Raw genomic sequence first — 18853 nt, 5'->3', positions numbered from 1 at the left:
TTTGATACTAATCAAAACACAAATTGTCTTCGTAGCTATTATAATACAGTAATCACATAAAATACATGAAGAGCTGGACTTCATGTATTTTTTTTCAAGAATGTACTAAAGACTAACCATTAATCATAGCTGTGACACACACTCATTGTTCAGTATCTGCAAAGATTAACTTGAGACTATGAATGCTGGATCTCAAGAAGCAAATATTCTAGTCATTTACTTCAGTTTTCTGCTATTTACTGTGCCCATATTGATGAGTTTTAGCATGTTGAGATGCATGTATGGATTAATCTCCCTAAAAGATGAGTGAGCTCCTCTTGTTGAGTATGTACCACTCCTGTGGAGGTGTTCCCATACATGTGCAGCGCCAGTGGGGGGAAGTCATTCCTTGACAGCGGTCTTCTTCCCATTTGGTTCGCTTCTCTGTGTAACATGGGAATTATTGGAAATGATCATTAAGACCCCCCGTTAGCTCTGACGTCCGTGATGTTTTTGTTGATGACAACTGGTGACAGTGTTGTCAGCATGAGTTTACTGTAACTGAGGTTGGAAATCACAGGAAGAGTGAACCTGAATGTCTGAATAGAGAAAGAGATGGAGTTAACATGGCAGCGGATCATTGAACATTCACCACAGTTTCCTGACCATTGAAATCTTATGCTTAAATATAATAGCTAACTTTCCCTCTTGACAATGTACTAAGTTGTATTTTTTCCTTTGATCCCTTTTTCAATGTGTAAGGTTCAGAGAAGGTAAGTGACGTCGTGTGCCTGCCCAGAGTCACATAGGCAGTATGTTTTAGAGGCGGTGTTTAAATCTAGATATCTTAGGCTCCAAGGCACGTATTCCTGGTAAATCGCCTTTGCGCTACATTTGCTGCAGTTATAGCTGTTGTATTCACCACCTGTTTGCATCTTCTTGGCACTTTATTTCTTTGAATCTGCGGCCGCTAGCCTGATGGCTAGATTGTGACCCACCAGTTTGAGAATACAACTTCTGCTGGCCGGAGAACCGCCGGTAAACGAAGCCACCTATAGTTTTATGCCTGCATGTGACTAGACTGGGATGCCACCCTTAGCCCCACCTCTCTCTGGCCAAGCCCTTTACTTGCTGTCGGTTCTTGACACCCCTGGGTTAGAACTCTGACAGACAGTGTCTATTTAATTATGAGGAAGTCAAGTGGTAGCCTGTGGATGTGTTTGACTCTTTCTGAAGGCAATGAAATCCATCCCATGGGCAAAATGTTTTTCAGCCACAAATATGGACACTGAATTGCATTCAATGATGACAAAAAAAAAAGAAAAAAAAAGTACTCTGAAAAGCTTGTCCATTAGTCGGATAATTTTTATTTAGTGTTTTAACTTTCTCCTTTAAAAATAGACTTTAAATTGATTTGACCAAGCTGGTTTTCTGTGAACTCAAATGCATTATAATTATAATCTATAAATACCAGTGGCCATGAAATCCTTTTATTAAACTGATGAATACTGTTAACTCGTTTGGAATCTCAGGGTTTCTGGTTCAGTATTTTGTTTCAGTAAGCGTTTGTTGACCTGTCCTGCTCCCCGGGACACTGCTGTCCTCCCCATTTCACTTAACTGAATTTGTTTCCTAAACTTACTCCTTAATCTCCTCATTTTTTTAGGCCGTGTCAACTGGAATGTATATTTAAAGGTTTTTGCCTGTAGAAATCACTCTTGCATCAAACTGTATGTGTAACATTCCTTCATCTTTTATGCAGGATGGAAAAGCATGGGAGAGATTTTCAAAACTTTTCTGTGCTACGTATTTTGGTTTGCTTTGGAAATTAACCCCACATATTTTAGGCATTATAATTTGCGACTAAAGCGTTGTTTTTGCAAAGCACAGAACACAGCTCTGCTTTTAATTTTGTAGCGCTCTCAGTATTTGAGTCAAAATAAGCCTGTAGTAGTGTTCATGGGCAAGACAGTGGAATACAGAGCAGAATATCCCCTCAGCAATATGATAGATCAAATCATCTGATTTATTATAACACAGATATTGTAATCAATCATAATATTCAGTGTTCTGTAAATGCACAGTTCTGTGAAAGGGATTTTAAAAAAAGGAATTAAGCTATCAGTAAGTTTACCAGAAAAAGGAAAGGAGATTTCCCGATTTTCATCATTCAGAATTAGTCAGACATGCACATGGTAATCATTCATATTTTAAGCAATAATACAAAAATCAACATAAAGCCCTGAAAGGAACAGTTATTTATGTTTTCTGAGATGTGGAGAGAAAAAAAGGCCTACGTGCTAATTTAATTCTCTTTTAAGCTTCGGACGTAATGGGTCTCTGGGGCGTTAAACAGAAATAAATGTCGCTGTGTATTTCCATCCTGAGCCCCCGGAAAAGGCCTCACCGCCTGACATTGGCTCGGATTTCTGAGCCTGCGCCCAGTGTGCTCTCTCAGCTTCCGGTTCCTCAGCAGGGAGAAGGGGTCGTGGGCCAGCAGTCACGAGAAGGAACCGTGTGTACGTCGCACTCAGGTTTCCTGGGCCTTGAAAAACGCATGCTTAACACAGCTTCTCCGTCCCGAGTCCTGTCACCAGCCCCATCCCTGCTGACTGCCACCAATGTCCTTTCTGCGTCAGGCCGCAGAGCTCGGCCCGCGCTGTGACAGACAGACTTTGAGACGTCCCTGTCGGGCAGGACTTGAGTGGGAGACAGCTCATTCTCTTGACCCAAGTTATTCACCCGGTCCGGTATTTGGCCCTTCCACGGATCAGTGGTCTGAATGCAACATACTCTTAATAGGTTGCAATAAATTCGGAAAACCGTTGCTTTCAGCCAAGTCAGCCCGGTTTTTGTTGATGTGGTTGCATGATTTCGGAGGTGATTTAATAGGATAGTGAATGTTCACTTTGGATTTCAAAGACCAGGCCTTCTGCAAACTTCATTAACCTTGGACCTCACTTTATTTCCACCACCAGCCAACTGTTGTGCTGGTCTTAGCGCTGCACTTAGCAGGGGTCCACAGATCCATATTTTGGGGCTTTGAAAATGAATATAGGTTTTTCTCTATTAAAATTTGAGTTCTGAGCTCACCAGGGAGAGAAACACACATTCAGCTTTTATCCGTCTTTTAACATTTTAACGTGGACCACACTTTCTGTTCTTTCTGAATTACAGGCAGTCGAGAGCAGGCTTTCGCAGTGGGGACAGGGCAAGGTGGTCTGACATGCTCAGCATTTCTAGGCAGCCTCCAAGTTAGGACCATTATTTTTAGGATTAAATTAATTAGATGAAAAAGAGCCTAATGTAATGCTGGGCATGTATGGCTATTCAGTCAGTGTTTAAATCTAAAATATTATCTCATTAAAACAAGTGAAGAATAAAATTGGGAAAAAAAATCTTTGGAGTGCAAGGTACCAGCCTCCATCCTAATAAAATCGATCTACACTCTCATGAGAGTCAGACTCTGTTCAGGGTGCTCTCCAAATTCCTGGCCCCAGAGTGATCAACACAAAACATTCTAAGTTTCTCATTTCTAAGTTTCTCATTTCTAAGTTGAGTTAAAGTTCTCAGAAGTTTCCAGCGTCTCGGAGGTTAGTCATCCTGAGCTGCATCTCCTGCACTGAGAACTGCAGAAGGTGTAAAAATACGCCTCTCCTGTGTCAGCATCTTTTCTGTAGGACAGAGATGGCGCGTCCGGTCGGCAGTTATGTTCCAGTCATCCTTCTGCCGCGCTGGCTGGCACTCCGCGGCGGCTCCGAGGAAGGGGACGGAAACCATCCTGCAAATCAAAGCGACATTAATTAAAAGAACGCAGGGTGAATGACAGGTTGGCTACCACAGCATTTAATTGGAATTCGTGGGTCCTCTTCAGCCCTTGATTTTTAGGGTCACCGACTCTTGGTCTGAGTCTCTCTTCCAGTTTTAGATCGTGCGAGGATATGTCACTTGGGTGATTTTCCGGAATGGCCTTCATTATTTTGTCAGTGCTGTGCAGCACAGATGGATGTTGGAAGGTCTCTGTAGAGGTGCCAGCAGCAGAGGTGGTAACGTTGTCCCAAGCGCTCTCCCATTCAACAAATCAGATTAACGGAGGGACAGCGTCGCCAAGGTTGGCCACAGCAGATCACGTGGCTCTGATCATACACAGCGTGGCGGGGGCGTCTAGATGATTCAATGTGGTGTGACCTCTCCTTCCAAACTCACAGGCAGAACACCCTATCGGGATGCCGAGGAGACTGCTCTCCACACCCCACTCACTTCTGGGAAAGGAAACGCTGTTCTGGGCCTTAGTCGTCTGATAAATGCTTCTAGAAAAGCGGATGGCCTGTGGTAGGAAAAGAGAATTTAACTCTATTGCCATGACAGAGAACTCAAACCGTAGAATATATTTTTTCTCCTTTCAGCCCCTCTCAGGGACTCCTTCGATATATACTGTTTGTGCGACGCTGAAGCGCCAGGGATTCTTGAAGAAAGTTCCCAGTAACAGCTTGGACAGTGAGGAGATCCAGGCATTTTAAATATTTCTTAATAGACACAGCTTGGGTGGTGACGTGTATTCACAGCTAAGGCAGTTACATCTGAAAACCACTGCACCTCCCCTTACTGCTGTGTGTAAATATCAGTGTGGTAAGAACTATCAATATGTGAAGTCCCGTTTTTCAAACATACATCCTAGAATCAGCTTATTCCAGCAATCACACTATCATAAGTTGCATTTACTGTATACCTTTAGATCATCGTATTAGAAATGATAGTTTCTTAAGTAATAACCATCCCCACAGATTAGACAAATGAAATGATGCCTGGAATGAAGGCCTCAACTTTAAGTAAAAGTATATAATTAAGATTGGTAAGATAATTATGGATCAGATACATTATTTATGTTATATCACATTATTTTGTTTTTGCAGAAATAAGGAACCTTGGTTTTTTTCTAGGCTTATTAAAAACAATAACTTCTACTTCAGTTAAACATAATCTCTCTTGGCCTCAGTTTTCTTCGGCATGAAATGGGAGTAGAAATAGAATTAGTGATTGGAAACATGGCCTCAGTTTTCTTCGGCATGAAATGGGAGTAGAAATAGAATTAGTGATTGGAAACATGGCCTCAGTTTTCTTCGGCATGAAATGGGAGTAGAAATAGAATTAGTGATTGGAAACATGTGCTTAGAATAATGTCTGACGCATCGAGACTTACTGAGGAATAAGACCTGTAACTGTTCACGTGCTGTGTGGGTCTGTAAGCAGCCAGCAGGATTATCAGGGCAGCTCTTCTAAAAGTTGGGTGTAGTTTTAAGTCCGTACATTGCATTTCTGACTTGACAAGGAGACGAGACATGAAAACGCATTTTTAAAATGTAAATTTCCAAAGCTGCAGAAACAAACCAAACCCACCATTTGTTTTCCGCATCCCTTACCTTGGCAGGAGTCTCGAAGTAATGAAACGCAGGGGACGTTTTCAGATGCTGTCTTCCTGGGCCCAAGCAGCGGACTGCATTAAGCCCTTGGAGAGAGATCAGTCGGTTGCACTCTCTTTCCCAGATGAGGAAATTGTCCATGATTTATCTAGATCGGGCTAAGAATCTTGGTTGACAGTCAGAACTTTCGGTCAGATGATCTTCCTACCACATCTCTTTGTTTTGAAATTTGGTTTCCCATGCCTACAGGATAGAAGAGGTGAAACCATTCATAAAATTAACTGATAAATTAGCAGTCTGTCACCCTGGCTGGTGGATTGAACACCGGCCTACAAACCTAAAGGTTGCTGGTTCGATTCCCAGTCAGGGCACATGCCTGGGTTGCGGGCAAGGTCCCCAGCTGGGGACGTGCCAGGGGCAACTGGTTGATGCATCTCTTACACATTAAGGTTTCTCTCCCTCCCTTCCCGTCTCTGTAGAAATAATGAAGAATAATCTTTAAAAAAAAATTATGTGTGTTCATCCAGAGGTTACTCTTACTACAACTTAGACTAATTGGGATACGGTTGAAATTGTGGTATTCGGCAAAAAGGCCATTTTCTAATCAAACTGGACATTTAAAGCGCACCTGCTAAAACTAATACATTACCCATTTGCTCTTTCTGGCTTCCCTCATTTTTTTGATGTGTGTTCCCTGTTTCCTCTTACTTTAGAGAAAATTCTAACGTTGATTTCCCAAACATAGCACCAAAAGTAGGGTGCTAATGGGGATTCTGCTGCTAAAAAAGCAGGGACCCAATATTATTTGAGGGTGACATTTGAAGGCCTTCCCGCCTAACAAACATTTTGAGTTTTGTTTTATTTGTTGTGGTTTCAGTGAAATCTGATTCAGTGATAACAAAGGAAGAGACAGGAATCCTTGCAAAAAACAGAGACGTCTTATTTTATTTGTAAATATCGAGAGTCGTTTTGATATAAAGACTGAAGACCTCCAAAGATACCATTTTCATCCAAGACAGTGTATAAATTGTTGGTCCTATGTGAGCCTATCAAATCTCAGCAGGATTAAAGCATATTTACCCTATGCTAGGAAACAAGGAAATATGGGATGCTTTAAACTTTTTTTTTTATTACCAGTGTTAAAACAGTTTTGCTTTTAATAGCATGAAGTCCTGCTAACTGGAAACCTTGGTACGCGCAAGGCCTTACAACCTGATGCTACCAGATAAATGAGGTGTGCTTCTCCGTAGACTCTGTAGCGACAAGAAAAACTCTTCTCCGCACTGGTCACCCTTAATTAAACTGGTATTTTGGTGTGTCTCTTCAGCAGAAGGTCACCATGTCAGTGATAACGAGCGGAAGTGGCATGGTGAGCAGTCCTGGGTGAGATGTGGCCTCTTTCTCACGTTCCATTATTGTTCCCATGTTTGAATCATTAGCATTCGGCCGATTTGCTGCTGAGCTTGTTGTTCTGATTTATAACTTGGTATTAAGTTGAGTATGTTCTCATCTTCATCTTTTGTTTCTGCCATGCCTTGCACTTCTTGCCGAGTTTCTGACTTGCTGTATTTTTTTCTTTATTTTTGAGTTTTTTTGTTTTGTTGCGTTTCTATCTGGAGGTGTTCCTCTCCCCCACCCCCATTTTTTTTTCTTGCTATATTTCTAGTTGGAGCTGTTATATTTCTTGGCCTCTTCATTGGCTTGTTCCCCCTTGCGATTCTCCTGGTCAGTATATGCAGTGCCTAATCGATACACTCCCTTGCCTGCCGCAGGATTTCCAAGTCACTGTGTTTTCTGTCGACTTTGATACGTACTGCCTAACAGGGCTTTCTGTGCCTTGGCTAATGCACTGTTGTCTAAATCTGCAGTGTTTCACCTCATTACACTGACTTTAATTTTGATGTATTTGTATTTGATCCACTTCAAGTCATGTTTCTTTCCTCTATCAATTTAATTAATTTCTGTCTGGACAACACTGTGTTTATACAATTGCTGCTAAAGCGACAAAGGTTTCTATTTAAATTACCACCCAGAACATCAGTTCAGTCTGAACGATACTCAGAACACCTCTGATTGATGGCCTACCTTTGTGTGGGGAAGGAAATCTACAATATCGAGAGGGTGTTCTTTATAGAACTTAGCCAAGCCTGGTAGAGAGCAGTGGGGTTACTAGTGGCAGAGGTGAGTAGAGTTATGGGGCCACGGGACTGCGTCCCTGCAAGAAAAGAATACATATATGACCCATTTCTATTCTGTACAAGTCGTGCCTTTACAGCAAATCTTTCTTAGATGTTAAACTTATATTTAGCTTGACTACCCAAGCTCTGGCTTTTATATTCAGGTGTGTGTGTGTGTATGTATGGAATTTATAAGTTCCTGGCTTTGAATCTAGGCCTCTCTCTAATAATGTTGCATTTGGGTTTGTAAGTCAGCAACATGGATTCCATTTCTGTTGCGCACACAGCGATATAGCAACTGATCTAAAAACAAATGGCTTGGGAAGCGTGGTACCTCTTCCTGTTTTCAAAGACTTCCATTAATGGGGAAAAAAAGAAAAGTGTATGAGAGAAACATCTTTGAAAATAGAAGCAGCTTTGTATATGGTTGGCTGTTTCTGGGGTTCAAGCTGCATACCTTCTACAGGTATAACAATCACAACAGCTCTGGCAAACGGTTAGGAGACAGAGGCCCATAGGCTCACGTGAACATGCGTCGTTGATCAAGTCTATCAACTGGCTAATAGGATCAGCAAACGCACTCCCCCCTCCATTGCTTGGCTCTGCCTTATGGGACTTAATACCTACTCTGTTTCATCTTCCTGTGTTTCCTTCTCTTTAACAAACAGTCATTGAGTCCCTGTGCTCAACAGAACTGTGTTATTTATCAAGAAGAAGAAGAAAATTACAATGTCACTTCCTTTTTGGTACGGGCCCCTTCTCTAGGGCTGGGTAATTTCTCTGGGCCTCTCTTCTCTCATCTGCGCCAGTCATTTCACTCTTTCAAATGAAACTAAACATGGTCTATTTCGCATCCGAGATTAGTAGTACAATATGGCATTAATACATTTGACCTTGAGGGAAAGCTATTTCCATAGGTTCCTTGTGTAACAACAGGCGGGCAAATACTCCTGTACTCCTTAGCCTTCCTCCTGCCTCTTAACCTCCACCTTCAGGCCCATGCAGCCGCATTCCCTGGGGCCGGAGCTGGATTCATTTGGAAGATTCAGACTCATGATTCAAGACCCGTAGGAAGTCAATCCTGCTGAGGAGTCTGGCCCTGACTTTGTACACATCTGGCATCATAGTAACTTCCTAGGACCCCACCCAGTTTCTTTCTTGCTGCTGGGACTCAACTCCTTGCCTGTTCTTGGCAAACTGCTTAGTACCCTAGAGCCTGCATCGCTGTCTGGCTCTTACCAAACTGCCCTCCATGATTAAAACCAGCTTTTCCACTGTTCTTTGGGCTCCAGATTCCTACTATGCTTACAGCTCTTGTGCCAAATCATGCTAGCTGGTCTGGATGTCTGGTTTCACCTACCCATGTATGGACACAGTTGTCCTTTTTTCTGTCCAGATCTCCTTTTTCTAACGCTAGTTGCCCCACCCCCATTCTTTAGCCGGTGACCTTCTACTGTGTCCCTGGCATGTTTGAGTATCAGCTTATTTGCTATGCTCTTCCCATAAAATCAGAAACTATCCTTTTCCCCTGAGCCGATAGCTGGGTGTTTATATGCCATCTGCCCATGCCTGTAAAATGTCTGCAATGAGTTCTACCTTTCATCCCACATGTGCTCTGCTGTGCTGGACAGCTTTACTCCGCGGTATCAGGTAGGCTTCATGTAGCACAACAAATCATGGTTCTGCTCTTGTGAAAACTACATTTTCTTGATGATTTTTGCATTTATGGTCCTTTGTGTGACAATTCCTTTTCGATGAATATGCTTTTCAGGTGGCCCTGTTGGTCCCTTAGATACTCATTGGAATGAATTCAGTTTGAGCTTGCCATCTTCCAAATTACGTTCAGTATTAGACAACACAGTGACCGATATTTAGGGCAGTAGACAGGTAAAGGTTACAGAATTTTTATGAACTATGAAGCACTGTCCACTGTCATAATGAAGCACCTACATAAAATTGTATAATATGCGAGCTCCTTATTCCTCAAATCGTCTAATTGATTGTTCATTGGGCTCACTCAGCCAAAAGTAGAGAGAAACTTTGTACAGACATCATTAGTTTTTCTCCATTTAGAGATTAATCATGAAGAGCTCTGGCTCTTTAATTCTGTAATTTGTATATTTAATGGGCTGCTGCAGAATCTATGACAGTAATTAGCATAGCCTGAAAACTCATTAATACGCAACAACATGATTAATGCAGCATTAATGCAAACATGACTGAAGTTATTTGGGTTATGTGGTAAGAAGATTAAAGCTAAAATGTCCTGTTTGTTTTACCAGTGGTGAGTATAATAGGATGGCAAAATAATAAAATAAAATAAAAACATGTCTCAAATTAGTGGTTTTAAAATAGAAAAAAAAAAACCAGAAAACGTTAAATCAAGTTGTCCTTTTTCATTTAGCTCAAAAATTTAGGGCATAAAATATATTGTCTCCTTTTCTATTCACTTATAAGTTTATCATTAGTAGGTATATTCAACTTTTTTTTAACCAAGATAATCTTTCAGCAACTTTAACATAATATAAATAATATTACCTGTTGTATTTTTTATTTATAATATTAACAAATTTTATTAACATAATATTATTTAATCTTACAATGAAAAATCTGTATACCATGTTTGACCAATATGTTAATACATTTGTCTTGAAACTAAGATACCTTATTAGCTTTGACAGATAATTAAACGATCTGTGTCTGATTATGTAAAAGTCACATAGTAGGCCCTTTTTTCATTGTATACTATTACCTTCTTAAGTTAATGTTCAACTTTATAAGACAATAACATTTTAAGTCCATGTATTTCAATAAAACAATCTGTCACATACTACGAGTTAAATAGTGAAATGTCCAATAATGTTTTGGGAGGTAAAACTGTAAAAGTCTTGTGCGTTGTTTTTACCTTCATGTGGTCAGAGTGAAGCCCATTTTTTCTATTTAATATGATATGTTCTCAACTTTAAAGGAGTCCTTCCTAAATTTCGTAGTCAAATATGAAGCGCGATTTATAAGACCTAGAACGAAACCTGCATTTTTAGGTTAAGCAATCTTGGAAGACGGAAAAATGTGTCCCTCAGCTTCACTGAGCTGCTTTCGCTCTAAATCTCTATCAGAAAAATGTCTCCTGATTTTATTTTTCAAATAAATGATTAAGTGAATATAGAACAGATACCTGGCTCTTGGCTTAGGAACTTGAGGAGGTAAAGAATTAATCATTTCATCACGTGGTACCTGAACTTGGAAATGACCGTTTTGTAGTGGAAAAGCTCCTTCAGCCTAAGAAGGTCAACAGATTAGAACAAAACTGCGCAATAGAGAAGAAGCAAATCAGGCTGACCTGCTGCCCAGAGGTGGTACTGCTGTACCAGTGACTCCGGTCCTGTTTGTGGGACCAGTGGGTTTGCTAACAGACTTTTAAGTGATGGACAAGCAGTCCTCTCTAAATTCAGTAAAGTGCACACAGGCTCAGCTTTCTTCAACTAGGGGTCTTGCCAGCTTCTCGGTGAAATGTCTTTAAAATGCTGCGTATAGGTGACTTCACTTAATTCAGTCATATTTTCTTTCACACAAATTCACATGTGTGAGATTTAGTTGCAGTAGAAATTTAACATGTAGAGGGAAGCTGGTTTTCATATAAAATCTATATAATATTGTACTAGACTAGCAAACTGATACTTCACAAAACTAAGCAACTACATTATACTGAAATACATTTGCTTTTGAGTTATTTTTACAAGAGAGGAGCTAGAAACAGAAAATGCACGGTTGGGTAAAATCATTTGCTTCTAATGTTTTAATTCACCTCTCTGGTGTTTAGTGTATTAGAGAACTGTTTAATCAGACCATTACCAAATGGAATGAAGGAGTACTCAGTGATTACTGGACTGCTGAGTGATGGAGTTTTAGAGCTCTTATTCTTACAAATAAGCTTTCTTTTAATGGTTCGTCCAAGAACAGCCTCACAAATGAAATGGAACAGAATCTATTTGCCACACACTAGCTCCGTCTTTGCTTTATTTCTATATTGTTATAAAATGAGCAGCCCTTCTAGAATATAGCCAGTCCTTTTTTTTCCCTAAGAGGCTCTGCAGACTTGCACACCCTATGCTATTGCCGCCATCAGCAGTTACTCTCATCGCTGGTCTAGAACCCTGGAGAAATTGGATGCTTTTGTTTTGTCCTGAACTGAACACAGCCAAGACTTTAATGCATGGAGAGGAACTTGCTTTTTTTCTGTAGCCATCATTCAGGGCGCCTGGCCTTAAAGGGGGGTAGGAAGGATGAATTGGTGAATCTGTAGTTAGCATGGAGACGTCCTGGCAGAATTTGGAAGTCAGGAATGGGTTTTGGCCTGGGTTTTGGGAAGGCAAAGAAGAAACATGTTGATTAAAATTTTAAAAAAATATATATATATTTATATAAAAACTCAAAGTCTTGGGGGAGGGGTCAGGCGTCACACCTTTTTCACGTTAGTGTCCCCAGTGCTGTGCGCTGCCTGTAGGAAGTGTGCATTTTACCCAGAACTCTGGTTCCGTCTAGTAAAGCACTGGACACTCGTGAGACATTGGACTGTGAGCAGGTGAGGACGTTGAGGCTTCTGTTCCCAGAGAAGCCCTGAGGTCACTCAAATTGCAGGCTGTCCCCCCTTCTTGGCGTTGGATGGGAGGTCAGGTGTATCTAGTTTCTAGGCTTTACGTTTTGTGATGTGCAAAAGGAAGCTGCAATATAGCCCTCTGTTCTTAACCCCAAATCAAGGGCCTCAGCAAGCAAGCAGAATCAATGCACTTGAATAATAATAGCAGCTAATACACCTACAAAGGGCCAAATCGCTCTAAATGCTTTATACACATAAATTTATTTTTATCCGCCCAGGAACCTCGGGGAAGAAGCAACTATCAGTATGCCCACTTACCCGTGAGGAAATAAGTACAGAAAGATTAAGTAACTCGCCCAAGGTCACACGTATGGTTTAGAGCTGGTATTGGGAGCCAGGCCATCGGCTCCACCACCGTTTGTTCGTTCGTTTGTTTTTTACCACCAAGCCAACCACCAAATTCCCTTTTCATTGGAGGAACGCCGGAGGGACGTCTTAACAAAATAACATAGGACCTTGGGATGAAGGAAAATGTAAAAAGATTGTTTTAATTCTCAGTGCTTAAAGTTGTAACTGAGCGCGGGTCCCGGGTTCCCGCCTCCTGCTAAGCCAGCTAGAGGGGTGGGCGCTCCCCCAGGCCCTCACCGAAGCACATGGCAGAGGCCGTCCGCTCCTCTCTGATCTTTCCCCTTCTTGACATTATGTCCAAGCATGTGGAGTACATGTTCCGTGGTTTAACTTAGAGGAGATGGGCTTATTAACTGATTAAAACAGTGAAAAGCTTGTTTGTGAGTAGGTGTGTCCACACACAGGCAACAAACCTTTCTCTTACTGCTTTTTTTTTTTTTTTAAACAAGTTTGACTTATTTTTACTGAATTGGATTTGCCTGAAACTTTAGTGACATGATGATAAAATATTAGGAATGAATTAATAACCAAATTCAAATATATGCGTTATTACCATGCAAATCTATCATTCTCAATTCCCATAATAGTATGAACTAAATAAACGGGAATTAAGTTGCAGCGAGAATGTACTAGTTACGTGTAAGGATTCGCCGTGTGACAGTAGGAGTGATTATACAATGACCTAAGCTATTAAAGGGACGGTGGGGTTTTATTGTTTTATTCATTCAACATGCATTTTTGTTGGAATCCTAGTATTTCCAAAAAAAAAATCTTTGGAGATAATAAATATTGCAGTGTGGTCATAGTCAGAGCTTAGTTGTGGAAAGAAAACTGGGCTCTTTTCATAAAATAGTCTTATTCTCTGAAGAGTCCCCCGAAATGCCATCCCAGGAAAACACGTGACCTGCACAAGCCGTGGCTGAAGAGTAGCAAGGACACGTGGTGATTCTTGGATGCCAGCGGCCCTCCCTCGCCCTTCTCAGGACAAGCAAGGTAACACGGGGTAGCGCAGGGATGGACCGACGGGCCCTGGACATCATGGTTGGGGTCACATACCTGCCGCTGACCTTCATCCTTCCACCTCATTCTTTCCATCCTCTCCTTAGATGTGGGGCAGTACACATGTGATAGGTGTGCGATTGAGTGTCGATCTGCAGGAAGCCCTCGGATGCTTTTCGTTTGCGTATGTTTGTCACCCGTCACCATAGTGGAAGTATAGCCAGCTCCTTCCTCTTGGGTTTCCATCCTCTTAAAGTCAGGATTCTGTCGTATAAGAACCATGGAGTGATTATAGCATTATCTTCAAAATGTCAGAATTGGAAGTAGACATTCTGCATGCATTCTGAACTCACAATATATTATTTCTAACTGCCACAAGAAAAATGGTTTTTATTTTACTCCATTTCCGGGAGGCTCGTTTGCTCCAAAGGCATCTGAAATACATTTTCTTATTAGTCCAATCGTGTGGGACCCTCTGACATCGTTCTGGGAGAGGCCTTGGTGGAGAAACCCCAGAGCAGATTTCTTTAATGCTGCTGGATGTCACTGAACACTTTCAGCTATTAGACTTGACACGGGCGACACTGAAATCATTCCAAGGTCGAAGTCACTCAGCAATGGTGCTAATGCTGCAAGCGGGTGAAGTTTGTTTGCTTTTCAAAATACTTATTTCACAAAATGAAACAGCATATTTTAGTACATTTAGCATACTTAGTATATTTAAAGTTTTGAAATTCCCTTTTGTTCAGTTTGAGTCAATATAAATTTTACTTCATAAAATATGTATGCATATGTGTATACATGTAAATGAACAGCTGTGTATATGAATTACATATGTATGTGTCTGCATGTACATATTCATGCACCTAGATCTTCTTTGAGGTATAAAGCAAGAAAGTAGAACTGGTGTGTTTAATATAGATATATGTCCAAAAGTTAGTGTTTTCAATTTTATAGAAACAAGAAGTAAATCATGATACAATTTCACTTTATTAATGGATATTTTCCTAACGCTTTTCTTTAACCTGAGCTTAAACTGTGTTTGCTAGTCACTTGTTAAAATACTAACCATTTTACAAGATACCGACATAAAACATTATTTTAGAAAACCAGAATGCATGCTGAATTGTCTATCTTTCACTCTATAAAATAATTACACATTATGTATAGATTGCAATTTAATTGTCAGTGACTGGCATTCGGTTCATATTTTAGACTATCATGACTTTATTCCAACAACAGCAGTTTTCTAAAATGAGCCCAAAATGGAATGCATTTATGTCATAGATGAAATATCACAGCTGTTTAGATGGTTGAAATAGAATGTATATAATACAGTCAATACTATATACCTAAAAAAGGAATGATGATACCTTATGATTTGGGGATGTAGGTGGAATCATTTAGAATAAGAATAGTATCTTTCTTATAATATACTAGTCTTTCATGTGAAGTTCTGATTTTATATTAATAATTACATCAGTCTTTTGGTGTGCGATACCAATTTGGGAGTGCAGTCTTGAAATGGATGGATGGACTAATGAAGAGATACATACAAATATGTCTGTGTAAATAGATACATCTATCTGTTTTTACCTACTACTGCATGTGACTTAGGCCTAGGGTTTTCTATTTGTTACTAAGACCAAAGCTGTTCAGAAGAGGAGACCGTCTGAGCCGCGCCACGGTGGCCCTAGCTTCACGTCACAACACCCGTCTTGGTTGCTGTTCATACTAGAGTGTTTCCATGGCGCCCCCTCCCCCGGGAATCCCATTGCTCTGTGGCTACAGCTCCCCTCAAACGTTTCTCCCTGTGGAAAGCATTCTTTGACTACTCTTTCTGCGTCTTTCAGCCTTAGGTTTTGAGGAACACTGTAGGCGTGTTTAGCTCTGCCGCAGAAGAGCAATTCAGGAAAAAATGGTGGAGAAGGAGTACAAGCACATGAAAAACTAAGAAGCGTAGTTTCCTAAAACAACAGATGGTAACTGGACAAACCAACGAACACCATTCTCCTTAATGGTTAAAAAACTATATCAATTATTAAGTCAGGAACAATAAACTGTGCCTCTCATCTGTACTGTTGTTTAATATTATTTGGGAAGATAGAGCCCATGTGTTAAGACAGAAATAAGAGATATTATTGGAGAAGAATACACAAAAAAATTTTAAGCAAATATGAGTATATCTTAGAAAAAGAAAAAAACAAAAACTTATTGTACAATTAATAATATTATAAGATGACTAATTAAAAATGCAGCAATAACAAATCTAAAAGTAGTCTTATTCATAATGACAATAAAATATAAAATCTTACATAAACTTAAAATATATGTGAAGGATTAATTTAAATAAGTGGGAAAAATAACAATTATTTTAATGTTATCAAATGCTAATAAATTGAGAGGTCATTAAAAAACAGAAAAGAATACTGAAAGAATAAATTGTCAGATATTTGAAACATTATGAAATAATAATACGGTATTCCGCTACAAAAATGTCAGTAGAAAATAAGTACAAGGACTAATTTAAGACAATATACTTAAATATGCTAAAGATGGGATTGCAGTCATTAAACATTCATTCAGCAAATAGTTTTAAACATCTGTTACGTTCTAGCCATTGTGCAAGGTGTCGGAAATGTGGGACTAATGAACACAAAGCTGCTTTCTCTTGAAATGCAATATTTAGAAGATTTTTAAATGTCAAGGGCTAAAACTAGGATACATCCTGTATCTCACACGGCATGTCAAAATAAATTATAAATCAAATATAACGTCAAATATAAAAACATAGGAAATGAACAGAAAAAAAATAAGTAAAAAATTTGAGTTAGGAAACCTAAATATAAACAAAGGGAGAGAGAGAACATTCTTTTTAAAAAATTAGATTTTAAAACAGAAATTGACCCCATTTCTGGTGCAGCCACAGTGGCAAACAGGTGGAGGTTCGTCAGAAAATTTAAAAAGGATCTGCCTTATGACGCAGTGACTCCACTTCTGGGTGTGTACCTGCAGAAACCCAAAGCACTCATTTGAAAGAACATCAGCCCCACTATGGTCGTAGCAGCATTATTTCCAGTGGAAGCAGCCCAGGTGCCCATCAGTGGGTGAGTGGATACAAAAGCCGTGGGACAGGTACACAGTGAAAACCTGCTCAGTCATAAAAAAAGAAGGAAATCCTGCCTTTTGCATCAGCCTGGATGGACCTGGAGGGCGTTATGCCAAGTGACACAGGCCAGTAAGGGAAAGACACGCACCGTATGATCTCACCCACATGCGGACTCTAATGGACAAAATCATCTAATATACAAAATAGAACTGTTGATACGTAGGACAGACTGACAGCTGTCAGAGAGGCGGGGCTTTAGGGTCTGGCTGAAGAGGGTGAAGAGATTAAGAAGAATAAATAACACATAGACACAAAGGCAGAGCTGATAGCCGGAGGAAAAGGGGGTCGGGGGGGAGGGCCGAGAGAGGACACACGGGGGCGGAGAGAGACTGAGCTTTGGGTCGCGGGTGCGGGACACCGTGTGCAGATGCTGTGTTATAGAGCTGTCGTCTTCAGTCCTGGGTGGTCTCATTAATCAAGGCCACCCCAACAAATTCAGTAAAAATAACGCTGTGAAGATCATCTCTAAAACAGGATGTAAGTGGCTGTGACATGCGACAGACAACAAAATAATAGCCCTGAACAGGAAGAGCACTTGCAAATCAATAAGAAGGACCAACAACCCAAGTTTAAAAACAGAGCGAAGAATTTTGAAAATACCGAGATGAAGAATTATGATAAAAGGATGTCACCTTTTGATTTATCCTAGAAATACAAGTTCAAACGGCAATGCCATTTCAGTTTTAATCTATGTGAGGCTAGACGGCATCTCTCGGATGTGCCAGGCCAAATACCCTCCTTGTACTGAAACCATTTTGCTGGACAGTGGTGGCCAGGTATGGACAGGAAGTTAAGTAACTTGAGAGATCTCCGGCAATGACGTCATACGTGAAATGGCATTTACATAAAAATTCCAGCCCATTAATTTACAAAGTCACCAACAACAAGATTGTAGAGATTGTCTAATCTAATACCCGCACTGACAGGTGTGGGACCTGAGTCCCATTCTGTGCAGAAGGTCATGGCCCTCGCACATGCGTGTTTCATAAGTGTCTGGAGACAGGGCTTTCTTGGAGCTTACCATTTGGAGATTGTAAAACGTGGTTAGTCCTTCTAACAGTGCTATTCAGACTGTCACAGTGTTTAATTGTTCTAGGAGGGCATGGAGAATTATTTTACAAGGTCAGAGAGTATTTTTTGTTTTATAAAGATTAGCATTAACTGTGGTTTCCCCAAAACTTTCTTTATTCTTGTTTTTTCCTCTAGCATTCCCCGATTTTTTATCCTAATCTATACTTCTAGTAAATTTTTTAGAATGCTGATCTAATGTTTCCCAAGTCCTTTATCTGAAAAACAACATAATTTTAAAAATTAAGAAAAAAAATGTATGTTTGAGTGAATAAGATAACAGAACTTTGGTATTTTAATGAAGAGTTAGCCATTTGGGGATTAATTCCAGGCCACTTATAATCTTTTCAGATTACTTTTCAACTGTTATTTTGTCAAGTATAGTCAATGAAGATTTTGTTATTTGAGTATTTGTAGGGTTGGTTAACCATAAATATTTTATGAAAGGGGACATGTTTAGCACCACCTAATGGCAGGCAAGTAAAAAGAAATACCTTTCTAATTTAGGACCTATTTGCATAATTCAAATTAAGCTATAACTAGAGCCGCTTCTATATGTAACCTTTTACATTCCCTAATGCACCCTACAGACACTCGAAATCCATCCCCAAGCAACCGATTTGGGTGGGAATGAAGCAGAAGGGACATTTGATAATGAAATCAGGGGATTTTTGCTTTCTTTAGGACAGCAAGGCTAAGAAAATATCTGTGTAACGGAACACATTGCTGTTATGTGAAGTGTTATTTTTAGGAGCGTCTGCATCGAGACTCCATACCCCAGTTAATTTCCTGACAACATATACCTTAACTATGGCATTCGCATATTTAATTTGTGTTGTTTTTCCAGCAGTTGCTGCCATATCTTTGACCCATTGGGCACACTGCGCTGATACAGCGTATTTTATCTCTGGCACTTTTCGTAAATGAAGCATCCCATCTTTCCGTCTAGTCTCTTGGAATTTTCTATAGGATGTGCGTCCGGCAGTGTTTCAGCTCAGGGATAAACAGCTCTTCCCTGAGGCCAGCCCCGTTTATC

General features: G+C 40.2%; 1 protein-coding gene across 1 annotated transcript in view; it reads left to right on the top strand.

The window, feature by feature from the left end:
• The window catches only part of USH2A (usherin), a 462824-nt gene that overhangs the window by 154046 nt on the left and 289925 nt on the right, over positions 1 to 18853 (top strand). The window lies entirely within an intron of this gene.

The sequence above is a fragment of the Furipterus horrens genome, unplaced genomic scaffold (assembly GCF_987537825.1).
Source record: "Furipterus horrens unplaced genomic scaffold, mFurHor1.1.pri manual_scaffold_15, whole genome shotgun sequence".
NCBI classification, from domain to species: domain Eukaryota; kingdom Metazoa; phylum Chordata; class Mammalia; order Chiroptera; family Furipteridae; genus Furipterus; species Furipterus horrens.
Note: the sequence above shows the minus strand (reverse complement) of the source record. Positions and strands in the feature narration are given on the sequence as shown.